The following is a 13,352-nucleotide window of genomic DNA, read 5'->3' on the forward strand; positions in this document are numbered from 1 at the left end:
TAGTGTAGTAATGTATTTTCTTCATAAATGACATACTATCTATAGTTACACCCATTACTGGATTCCTGGAATGTAAGGTGATCTTACAAAATGAAGAAATGGAAATTTTAAGTTTAGTTGTGCAAGTGTTTTCTGAGATTTAATTGACTTGACATTTTGAGACTTACTCCAAAGGTTTGATAACATCAATTGTGAAGTCTCTCTATCAAAGACTAAGGAAAGCTCATTTAGCCTTTCTGTAAATATTTTCCTAGAAACATGCTTTCAATATGATACCATGTTTTTTTTTCAGGTGGTAGTATGCAATATATCAAGGGAAAAGATTTTGTCCCAAGTAGCAACAAGAGGTAGCAAAGTGAAATTATTGTAGGTATCTTTGTTGTGTAGGCACTCCTTGTATACTTCTCTTCTTACTCATGCCCACTCTCTTTCACAGATGAGATATACTATTCATTCTTCTAAAATACAACCATAGAAGTCTATACTAATACATTGTAAATAATAGAGTATGGTGGACTTCTATGTTCCTAATTTCAAAGATTCCAGGTATGTGATATTAGGTTGATGGCTTAGAAATTTATTTTATAATTGGTGACCAGAGTTTTGGGCTGGGAAAAAAGTACACATTCACACACACACATGCTCACACACACACACACACATACACACACACACACACACACACACTCACACATACATGCACTGACATTTAGTTGGGACAAAATTTGCAATTCATTAGCTAAGGATATAGAAACAGATGACAGACAAAGGAGATTAAGCTGTATTTGTACATTTTTACTTGGCCCTAGAATTTTTAGAGAGACATAAGTCACATATGCTACCCACACAGAGGAGGGCCAATGACAGCATAAATAGGTAACATTTATTGCCTTGTCATTTCCCTTTCATGTTTGTAGCTTAAAAAAACATGTATACCACTTGAATCATTACTTGAGAATATTTACAAATATCTAAGGCTTTCTTTTTTCTTTTTTTTTCCACTCCAGTTATACTGAAATATAATTCATGTAACGGAAAATCCACCAAATTTAAGCATAAAAAACACAACCATATCCATATCCAATTTTAAGACCTTACTGTCACCTGTAAAAAATGTATTCAAAAAATAATTAGGGATTATTTTCCTTATCCTTTTATCCCCAGTCTTAGGAAAATACAAGTCTACCTCCTGTTTTTATGGATTTGCCTATTCTCAACATAATACATAGTCTTACATGATTGTGTTCTCTCATTTAACAAAATAGTATCACTGTCTATCTGTGTTGTAATATACATTAATACTTCATTCCAAATTATGGCTGAATAACATTCCATTGTGTGAAAATACCATATATCATTTATCCACTCATCAGTTGGTAGGTATTTGAATTGTTTCTCCTTTTGGACAATACTTTTTTGAACTTTTGTGTACACTTTTTTTTGTAGACATAAATTTTTGTTCCACTTGGATATTATACCTATGAGGGAATGTACTAGGTTATATAGTAAATTTGTAATTAACATTTTGTGGAACTGGAAAAATGTTTTCCAGATTGGTACCATTTTATATTACCACCAGCAATGTTTATGGGTTTCATATACTTCTCATCAGAGTCAACATCTGTTTTGTCTATCTTTTTTTATTATAACAATCCCAGTGAATATGGAATGATATCTCATTAAGGTTTGATTTGTGTTCTTTAATGACTAATAATATTGAACATATTCTTGTGCTTATTATACATAATACATCTTCTTTGGAGAAATGTCTATCTAAATCTCTTGCCTGATTTATTCTCAGTTATCTATTTTTGAGTTGTAAGACATATTTATATATAACGTATACAAGAACCTCGTCCAATATATGATTTTCAGATATGTTCTCCCATTCTTTGAACTGTCTTTCCACATTCTTGATGGTATAATTTGTAGAATAAAAGTACTTACTTTTGATAAGGAACCATTTATATCTTTCTTTTGCCAATTGAGCTTTTGGGATCTTATCTAAGAACAAATGCCTAATGTGAGATCACACATATTTGTTCCAATATTTTTTTTCCTGTTTTTTTTCAATGTTTATTTATTTATTTATTTAGAGAGAGAGAGAGAGAGAGAGAGCGCACATGTGAGCAGACAGTGGCAAAGAGAGAGGGAGAGAGGGAGAGAGAGAATCCCAAGCAGGCTTTACACTCAGCATGGAGCCCAATAGGGGGGGCTTGATCTCATGACCTGAACTGAAATCAAGACTCGGACACTTAACCAAGTGAGCCACCCAGGCACCCCTCCAGTATTTTCTTGTAATAGTTATTTTAGTTTTGGCTTTTACACTTAAATTACTGCTTGATTTCATTTTTGCATTAAATATCCTGTAGAGGCCATCTTCATTATTTTACATATAGATAACCAGTGGTCACTATACCATCCATTGAAATCCCTCCTTTGAAATGTCTAATACTCTTGTCAAAAAATTATTGACCACTAGGGCACCTGGGTGGCTCAGTCAGTTAAGCATCCAACTTAAGCTCAGGTCACGACCTCATAGTTTGTGAGTTCAAGCCCCATGTCAGGCTCTGTGCTGACAGCTCAGAGCCTGGAACCTGCTTGGATTCTGTGTCTCCCTCTCTCTCTTCCTTCCCCCACTCACATTTTCTGTCTCTCTCTCTCAAAAATAAATAAACATAAAACAATTAAAAAAAATACTGACCAGAAAAGTTAGGGGTTTATTCCTGGACTGTTTATTCTATTTTATTAATCTAGATATCTATTCTTTTATTTTTTAAATTTTTTTTAACATTTATTCATTTTTTTTTTTGATAGAGACAGAGCATGAGTGGGGGAGGGGTAGAGAGAGAGGGAGTTACAGAATCTGAAGCAAGCTCCAGGCTCTGAACTGACAGCACAGAGCCCAAAGCAGAGCTCCAACTCACGGACCGTGAGATCATGACCTGAGCTGAAGTCGGATGCTTAACCGACTCAGCCACCCAGGCGCCCTTATCTAGATATCTATTCTTAAGCCCGAATGACACTGTGCTGATCACCATAGCTTTGTTGTAAATTTTGAAATAGGAAGTATGAGGACTCCAAGTTTATATTCTTTTTCAAGATAAATTTGACTCTTCTAAGTCATTTGTATTTCCATATGAATTTTGTGATAAGTTTGTTGCTTTATGCCAAAAAGCCAGATGGGATTTGGATACAGATTGCATTGAATCTGTAGATCAATTTTAGGTATGTCCCCATTTTAACAATATTAAGGCTTCCAATCTGTGAAAATAGGATATATTTCCACTTATTTAAATATTCTTCAATCTCTCAGCAATGTTTTGTCATTTCAGCACTTCTTTATTAGTTTTATCCCTAAGTATTGTATTTTATTCTTTCAGATGCTATTGTAAACTGATTTGTTTTCTTCATTTGATCTCTACATTGTCCATTGCTTATATATAGAAATAGAACTAATTTTTGTATATTGGGCTTGTATCCTGTATCTTAGCTTACTTACCAGTTTTATTTATTTATTTATTTATTTATTTATTTATTTAGAGCGTGCAAGGAAGGGACAGATGGAGCGGGAACGAGAGGAGACCAAGCAGGCTCTGCGCTGCCAGTGCAGAGCCCAACGCGGGGCTTTAACTCAAGACTGAGTGAACATGATGTGATCCAAAACCAAGATTCTGATACTCACCTAAATGAGACACTCAGGCACCCTGTTATCAGTTCTAATTGCGTGTATGTGTGTATGAGTGAACTTCTTAGAGTGTTCTACATAAAAGGTAATGTCATCCACATATAGAGATAATTTATTCCTTTCCAATCTAGATGTCATTTATATTTCTTCCTTAATTGTCGTAGAATATCCTGTGCTATGTAAGAGGAATGGTGAAATTGGGTATTCTTGTCTTGTTCCTAATCTTGGGAAATAATATTCATTCTTTCACCATTAAATAATGATGTTAGCTGTGGATTTTTTTTCCTTAAAGTCTTTTATCGTGTTGAAATGTTTCCCTAGTTTTATTACTTTGTTGAGTTTGGTTGGATTCGGTGATATACTTTTTTTCTGCTTATATTGAGATGAGTATTTACTGGACTTTTTGTCTTTATTCTTTTAATATTACATATTACATTCATTTTTAGATATTAATTGATGTTTTAGATATTAAACCAACCATACAGTCCTGGGGTAAATCTCTCTTGATCATGGTGTATAATACTTTTGTACACTGTATTCATTTCTTAATTATCTGTTGAAATGTTTTGCATCTACCTTCATACAGGGCATTGGTTTGTTGTTTTGTTTTCACATGCTATTTTTGTCTTTTTGGGGTATGATTTTAATCTGTCCTTAAAGAATACATTCAGAAATTATCTAATATAAGGGATGGTAGTATGCTAAGCGAAATTAGTCAGAGAAAGACAAATATCATATGACTTCACCCATATGAGGACTTTAAGAGACAAAACAGATGAACATAAGGGAAGGGAAACAAAAATAATATAAAAAAAGGGAGGGGAACAAAAGAGAAGAAACTCTTAAATATGGAGAATAGAGGGTTACTAGACAGATTGTGGGAAGGGAGATGGGCTAAATGGATAAGGGGCATTAAGGAATCTACTCTTGAAATCATTGTTGCATTATATGATAACTAATTTGGGAGTAAATTTAAAAAAAGGAAATTTAAAAAAAAAAAGCTTGGAAGGAATTCGCCAGCGAAGTCATCTGGTCTTGGGCTTTAATTTGTGGAATGCTTTTAATTACTAATTTAATATCTTTATTTTTTATATGTATATTTAGGGTTTATTCTTATTTTTGAGTCAGTTTAGTTTGTGTCCTTCCAGGAACTTTCCCATTTCATATAATTTATCTAATTTGTAGGCATGTGATTCTTTTATGTAACCTTATATATCCTTTAATATTTCTAAGATTAGTAGTTATGCCCCCTTTTTATAAATGCTTTTAGTAATTTTAATCATCTATATTTCTTTCTTTGTCAGTTCAGGTAAAGTTTCATCCATTTTATTTACCTTTTCTGAAATATTTTTTTTTTACTTCACTAATATTCTCAATTGATTTTTTAAATCTTTTAAATTTATTTTTTCTATGATCTTTATTATTGACTTTCTTAATATTGCTTTGCATTTACTTTGCTTTTGTTTTTCTATTTTCTTAAGGTAGAAGATTGTTACTATTTTGATTTTTTTTCACATGGGGGTTAGCGTATAAATTCCTAAGTATTGCTTTAGCTGCATCCATAAGTATTTGTATGTACTGTCTTCATTTTCCTTCATAACAAAGTATTTGCTGGGGTGCCTGAGTGGCACTCAGTTGAGTGTCTGACTCTCAGTTTTGGTTCAGGTCATGCTCTGTCAATAACATCCATCTCTCTCTGCCCCTTCCCTGCTCACATGACATGTTATCGCGAAAAAAAATAGCATTTGCTAATTTCCCTTATGATTGGTTACATCACCAAATGGTTCTTTAGTACTATGTTGGCAATTGCTATATGGTATACAGGAATGGATAGATAGATAGATAGATAGATAGATAATTATAATCATTATTTTGTGTAATCTTATGTACCTCTAAAAAGTTGAGCAAAGAATAGAAACAAACATATATCTGGAGACTTTGTTGTACTAAAGTTTCAATTTACCATTTCTTTTTTCCTAATATTTTAAATGTGAATTTGAGCTTCCATCTGGTCTCATTTCCTTATTTCAATACAACTTTTTCTTTTCCCTACATACCTCCTTTGTGCATTTTACTATTCAATGTATTATAGTTTTATAAGTTATAAGCATAACATACATTATTTACTATAATTATTATTTAAGCAATTTTAGAATAAAGAAAAATATATACATAATTATGTTACCTTTCATAGTAATCTATAGAATTATCGTTACCAGGGCTCCTTGTTGTGTTTTTTTTTAAATGCTGATTCAAATTGCTCTCTGATATCACTTTTTTTTCAAGCTTAAAGACTTTCTTTGGTATTTCCTTCAAGCAAATTCTTCTAGTACTAACTCCCCATGTTTTGTGCATATGGGCATATGTTATTTTCATTTCCCTTTTAAAAAACAGGTTTACTGGATGTAAAAATCTTGGTTGTCAGGGTTTTTTTTAATATTTGGAAAAATATGTTATTGTAATTGTCTAACTAAGACAGTAGACAGATTTACTAAATACCTCAAGCAAAAGAATAGAGAGAGAGGGAGAGGGAGAGAAAGAGAATGAGGATGAGAAGAGAAGGAGAAGGGGAAGGGGAAGGGAAGGGAAAGGAAAGGGAAGGGGAGAATTCTCTAATTATTTGCAAATTGGCTTTGAGATGAGGTAGTTCTTCAATGAGATGAGGTAGTTCTTTCTTTCACATAGTGCTTACACTGAAACTGAAAATGAGCTAGAGGCCAAAGGTTCTTCTCAGTTCTTTTAGGAACATGCTTCCTGCCCTAGGCATGCATATAGACTTCTAGATACCAGATACACGTAGGAGTTTCTCAAAACTCTTATTCTCCAAAGTAAGTCATTCTTCAGTTTTTCCTCTCAGGCTTTCAGCATGACAATTGTTTACCCCAACTGTTACCTTATTTCTTGTATATATATAAAAGAATTGCGGGGGAGGGGTAGAGAGAGGAGGACAGAGGATCTGAAGTTGCCTCTGCCCTTACAGGCTGACAGCAATGAGCCCCATGTGGGGCCTGAATTCACAAACTGTGAATCATGACTTGAGATGAAGTCAGTTGCTCAAGTGACAGAGACACCTGGGGTGCCCCTGTTATCTTTTATTTATGTGGAAGGAGCCTGTTCATGTGTTTTTCCATGTTTTTGAGGGATACCCCCATGGAGCCATACTTTACCCTGAGAGAGTCTGATTTAAGTGAAACAAAGGTAAATCTTTTGCATCAGTCCTCAAGGGGACCCCACATATTTCAAAACAGTATACTGAGAATAAAGTTAGCTCTGCTATCTCCAGAATCAGAGACCTATATCAGGAATGTGGGCTTCTTGGAAGGCAAGTTATCAATCATCTTCAAGACAGCCACAGAGGCAAGGAGGCAGTAAGGTTAGAGTAGGTTAAAATGCTACAAAGTTCTCCTACATTGTTTCAGTCTCCTTACTCTTAACTCAGTGTTTTCTTGGTTGTTGTAAACTTTTGACAATTTTCCAGAGTTCTTCCAACAAACTGCGTTTTTGCCTGCTTTTCTTCCCTGTGGAGGGATGGACCATTTCTATGGTCCCTTTCTATGGGACCCTTTCTATGTCACTGTCACTCAGAAAGGAATCCCTTTCTATGTCACTGTCACTCAGAGATTGTTCTTAAACCCATTGTGCCGGTGAGACTTTTGTCCTTTGTTGATGGATTTGTGTATGGCTTGGGCAATGCTTCACATTTTCCCCACATTATACTCTGATTGTTCCTAAGTGGGCATAGCCCAGTACATTCATACAGCCTCCTGACCCCCAGATTGTGTGTGATTCTACAAGGGCTCTTTATGACAGTATCCCTTATTCTCTCTCTTGTCATTCTGAATTGTCTGGATTTTGTTGTTGTTGCGTTGTTGTTTTGTTCGTGTGTTTTATTTTTTGTTTGTTTTTGTTTCTGTTTTGCTGGTTGTTCTGAATACCATGAAGTTATGAACCCCCTATTTAGTGTCCTTTATGAAGTTCTCCATTGTTTTCAAAAATTTTTCCTACAGATGCAATTAATTCTCCATAGTCTGTTTCAAATATAGTCAGTCCCTTCAGTGAGGTACATATCTTGCCATCCTTAATGCTGCCTTTACCCCTGCACCAGAACTGTGGGCAGAGATATCAACCGTCTTCTCCCAGAATGACATACCTGCTCTATGAGTGAATGGCAGGCCATGATGTTATTCCTTGTTCTTGGCTTGTCTCTCCCAATCTGAAGCCTCTGCCTTACACACATTTGAGGGTGAGTGTGGCGAGAGCTCCAGTATTCTCAGATTGCCTCACCTAAGCTAGAGTTTCCACCATAAGTATTGAAAATACCATCAGGTAAAGGAACCAGGTCCTCTTGGCTATTCTCATCAAAACCACAGTTTTTTCATCACAAGACTGTGGGAAATAAGAAACTTCTAGCAGCCTACCTTGCCCAGAGAGAAACACAGCTCTGAACTGTGAACTGGAGTGAGATGAAACCCTCACATTGTAGCCATATCCACCTAGTACACAGCTCCTGGTGTAGAAGCTCCCATTACCTGCAGTGTGGAGGACTAGGAGTAGGAGCAGCTTCTGGCATACAAGTTACAAACTCTTTCATTGCCACTTTCTATATCCTTGGGACAATTTCTAGAGAATGTAAATGGTTTTGAGTTTCTTTCTGTGTTTGCTTTTTTAATTTTTAAATATTTTTTTCTACTAAAGTGGGAGTTTTATTGGAAAGAGGGCTCACTGAGCTACTCACTTTATCTTTCTGAAAGTTGCCCCTTTCTAGCCTACCCCACACCTTTTTGAATGCAACTCTCTTCTTTCTTGATTCAAGCTCAGCATAAGGATGGATATTTGGGAGGTAGTGGGACAAGGGCTTAAGGAAGTGTGTTTAGAAGACTAATTAACAGGGCAAACTTCAGAGCCGATTTGTCAAGGTGACCTTGAGCTCTCCGGTAACCCAAAATGACATTTCCCCATAGTGATCAGGCATTGGCTATTTAAATACTGCCATAAATAAATTAAATAAATAAATAAATAGTATGATCTACTATATAATTATTTTAAAAATAATTTTTACCATAAAAATTATAATAAAAATAATTTTCTTTTGGATATACATTCATCCTCTACTTTCATTCAGACTTTCCATGATGTAGAGCTCACCAGTAATAATAATAACGACTAGATACTTATTGAAGACACTCTTGGATCAGATGTACTAGGCAATTTCCATGAATCAAGCACCTAATTTTGATTAAAAAATCTGACTCCTTGGGGCGCCTGGGTGGCTCAGTCGGTTGGGCGTCCGACTTCGGCTCAGGTCGTGATCTTGTGGTCTGTGGGTTTGAGCCCCATGTCGGGCTCTATGCTGACAGCTCAGAGCCTGGAGTCTGTTTCAGATTCTGTGTCTCCCTCTTTCTCTGACCCTCCCCTGTTCATGCTCTCTCTCTCTCTGTCTCAAAAATAAATACACATTAAAAAAAATTAAAAAAAATCTGACTCCAGTAGTGTTATTATTCACTTTGTATAAATGCAAATTTGAGGCAAAAGGATTAAGTAATTTGTTCAAAGTAGCACTGTTATCAAGGTCATCAAGATATCATAGTTACTATCAAAGGATACAGGGTTGGAGTCAGGCAGCAAGACTCTAGAGACTAAAACCATGGCCTGACCATCTAGAATTTCTTCCTTAGAGTTTAGGAATAAGCTTATGTCAAAATTAAACCAATGGGGTCAAGAGATGTTTGGCTTTCAGTAAAATCTCTTCTCATATGGACATGAATCTCCGAATATCTTAGGATCCTTCCTTAATCTACTACTATGTGCCTGTAGAGACAAAGACTGCAGCAAGGAAAGCAACTAAAAGCTGGAACTTACTTGAGACTTGTTGAGACTTCAACTTTGAATCTAGCTGTGCTTTAATTCATGAGTACTTCAACAATTGAAAGTTATTTAAGATAATACTTTTATACCAGTTGTTTCTGTTTCTTGAGTGTTTTAACTGAGGTCCACAGATTCCAAAGTTCAATGAGATGCCTTTAAAAATACAATCTTGGTGGCCTGACTATCAGTGAAAACACAACACTTCAAAAATTGTATCTTGACAATATTGTCTCTTTCCTCTGAGGAAAAAAAAACATGCATATTTGTGTGTGTGTTGTGTGTTTACACAAGTGTAAAGTCACAATTCTTGTTTTATGTCATCTTAATGAGAGGAAATACATACCTGTATGCATATTTCTGTGTCTATTTACATACAAATATAGATTTTATTATGGTCTTATTTGTTTGCTTTCATATTGGCAACAAAAATAAAATTTAGGTTCATGATATTGCTTGTGAACACCAACACTCTTCCCAAGCAACCAAGAAATACATATTTTCTGAATGATTTACAACTTCCATGAGGCCCATTGAAAGACTGATAGCCTCCATTTTATTATATAAAAGAAAATTATTATAAAAATATAGTTTATAAGCACATTTTGCTTGTTTGTTTTATCTAGCACTAAAAAACAGGACCAACAAAGTTGGGATATGCCCCACAGTTATTTGCTTATCTTGTCATGGAACATTTAACTTAAAGGTCTGTATAACTCACAGAGATACTTCCATGTTTGTTCTGTTTGACTTCTGATATGTTTCTCCTAATCTTGATAACAAGAACAAGATTGTGGGCAGATCAAAATAAAATGTATATCATTCATCATGTTACTTGCCAGGAACCACAGAAAAAGGAACAATCAAATACGGTTTCTGATTCCCCACCTCTGACACCTCTTTCCCTCACTTTTTTCCTGTGCAGCCTAGTATATGAATATGTTTGCAACAATATGATGAATCCTTTAGTGGAGACATGAGCAAAGTATTAATCATCTTTGCATACCCCACAATGCCTCTCTCAGGGCCTTTTACAAAGGAAGAACTCACTGAATAGTGGTTGATTAATATTTGTAAAATGCAGTGGGTTAACAATTCCAGTAACAATCCACTACAATGAAAAACCTGTTTCTATGTCTAAAGAATTCATGTGGAATAAGGTCTGTATATCTATCATCTATCTCTGTATCTGTATTTATATATTTATTAACATATATATATATATATATATATATATATATATATATATATCTTTACTTGAAATGTTTTTTTTTTCTTTGATTTGGGAAAATCTTACAGAGATAATTCTTTCCCTTCTTATTTTTGTATCTCAATCAAAATCTAATGGAATCATCACAGGAACTGTCAATATTTGCTTTTCCTCCTTTAGCAGGTAAACTGCGTTTACATTTATATATTTTATCTCCTAATCACCAACAATTTCTAACTAGGTCTTATATTGCTTCTGCTGTTTTAGGAAAGTCCTATAATATAATAGACAATGAAAGACACTCCAAATACTTTTCTCCGTGGTTTAGATTGTTCCCTTCTTGGACTCACCTAGAGATAACACAGCCCTTCAGATACAAGCATACCCACTTTACCACTATAGTAATTAAATGGGGTATTATTACCCAGTGGGGATATGGCATTGGAGACCTTCTAGCTCCAAAGTTCAGAGTAAATTGTATTTCTAAACTTGGAATCAAGAAGAAAGAATGTATTATCAGCTTCACACAAAAAGGATCATCACCTATTGGAAACATCCTTGACTGAATGTCAGCTCATCTAGAGCTGATGCTAACACTGATTCAGTAATGATCATGCACAAATACCTATATCTCCTAAGCAAAGGACATTGGGCAGTGGCCAGGAAATCTACTGTTTTGTTTATTGAGAGAGAGAGAGAGAGAGAGGGAGAGAGATTGATTGAGAATCTGAAGCAGAATCCACATTCAGTGTGAAGCCCAACCCAGGGCTCGATCCCATGATCCTGGGATCATGACCTGAGCCAAAATCAAGAGTCGGATGCTCAAATGACTGAGCCACCCATGTGTTCCAAATCTTTTGAACCCTCCATTAATTTAGGAGGGGAAAAAGGACCTTGTATATCCTTTCTCCACATTTTGGCATTCCAATTTCTAATAACTTTCATTATAAAATGCTGATAATAATTTCTGTCACATAGGTTGGATAAAGATTTTTTCAAGATTCAAATTAGATGATAGATATGAAATTACTTTAAGAATCATAAAAACAGTCTTTGTTTCTCTTATTATAAGTTGACAACAAAGTAATTATTAAAAGAATGAATAAAGGTATGATTCTTTTTGTCTTTACATTGCGTGACAGGCAACAATTTCTAAAACAGCACAATAAACTTTTAATTGTTCAACACTTACTGCACTATGCCAAATCATTGAGTCAAGAGGAACCATGCCCAACTTTGCTTGTTTGTGCATTCAGGCTTGGGCTGATGTCTGCAGGAATTTCCATCCATATGTTAGGCAATGGCCTGGAGTAAAACATGCTCAGGATCACGGTTATTTGCCAGGTTAGGCTGCTATAATGCTTTATAGAACAGCTGGAATATGTTTTTCAAGGGTATACAATAGCACCTAAATAGCTGTCGTGCTGTGATTTAGAGATTTTAAATTCATTCCCATGTTTAATTCATCATACAACTCTGTTCTGACATTTTAATATGCATATTTTTCCTTTCTTTCTTTGTTTCTTTCTTTCTTTTTTTTTAATGATGTCTATTTTTTTCAGGTTGCCTTTTCCATTTTATTATATTCTTTAGTGGATCTCCATAGCAAAACCAGCATTTGGATTTCTTTCAGAAAAGGAAAAGGCAACAAAATGATTAAAACAGACAGCATTAGAGGACCAGAAACCTATAAAGGAAAGGAAAGAATGAGTGTTCAAGGATACCAAATTCAAAACAAAACAAGACAAAACATATCTGGCAAAAACAAATTTGAAATTCCAGCTCCTCTATTGAGTGCCTGTATAAGGTGAGATAGAAAGTAAATGAATTCCACTGGAAGGGCCAAGATGGTGGAGCAGCAGGGAAGTTCTTGGCTTTTCTCTCATCCCTGAAATGCAGCTAGATCAGCACCAAACCATTTTTTCACACCTAGAAAATTGATCTGAGGATTAACACAAGACAATCTGCATAACATGAGTCACGGAACTCAGCAGGTACAAAGCATGGAGAGGTGAACTGGGGAAGAGAGAAGCCACAGAGGGTAGAGAGCTGTTTTTGCAGAGAGAGATGACAGAGAAAGGGAGGAGAGTTCAAGAAAAGCACTCCCCACACCCAAAAATAGCTGGAGACTAAGGCAAAGAGTGGAAACACCCACAAATGATTGAACAAGGGAGAAAGGAGAGGGTTTGAATACCATTAGGACTCTATAAGTAGGGGAGAGCAGACTCGGAAATTCTGAAGCTCCATACCTGGTCGTGCTGTATAAGGAAGGGTGAATCCCCAGGAGCAAACAATAAGGTCTGAGGGGTCCAGGGGCCACAGTGGGAGAAGCAGTTCCCCTGCTAGGAGGACATTTGGTAGAGACTCTATGGCCTCCCCACAGGCAAAGGTGGACTCTGGAGGAAAGCTACATTTGCTGGAATTGGAACAGACACCAGGGTATGGTGAAACATGGTGTTGCCTATGTGTTGTGTTTTGCCATAATCTCTGAACCTCTGCTGCCATATGATCACACAAACTTTTTTTCTGGGGCAAGCAGGCATCTGGTCACAATCTCAGAACCTCTGCAAAAGCATGACTGCATGGATGTTC

Source organism: Panthera uncia, assembly GCF_023721935.1.
Source record: "Panthera uncia isolate 11264 chromosome E2 unlocalized genomic scaffold, Puncia_PCG_1.0 HiC_scaffold_20, whole genome shotgun sequence".
Taxonomy (NCBI): domain Eukaryota; kingdom Metazoa; phylum Chordata; class Mammalia; order Carnivora; family Felidae; genus Panthera; species Panthera uncia.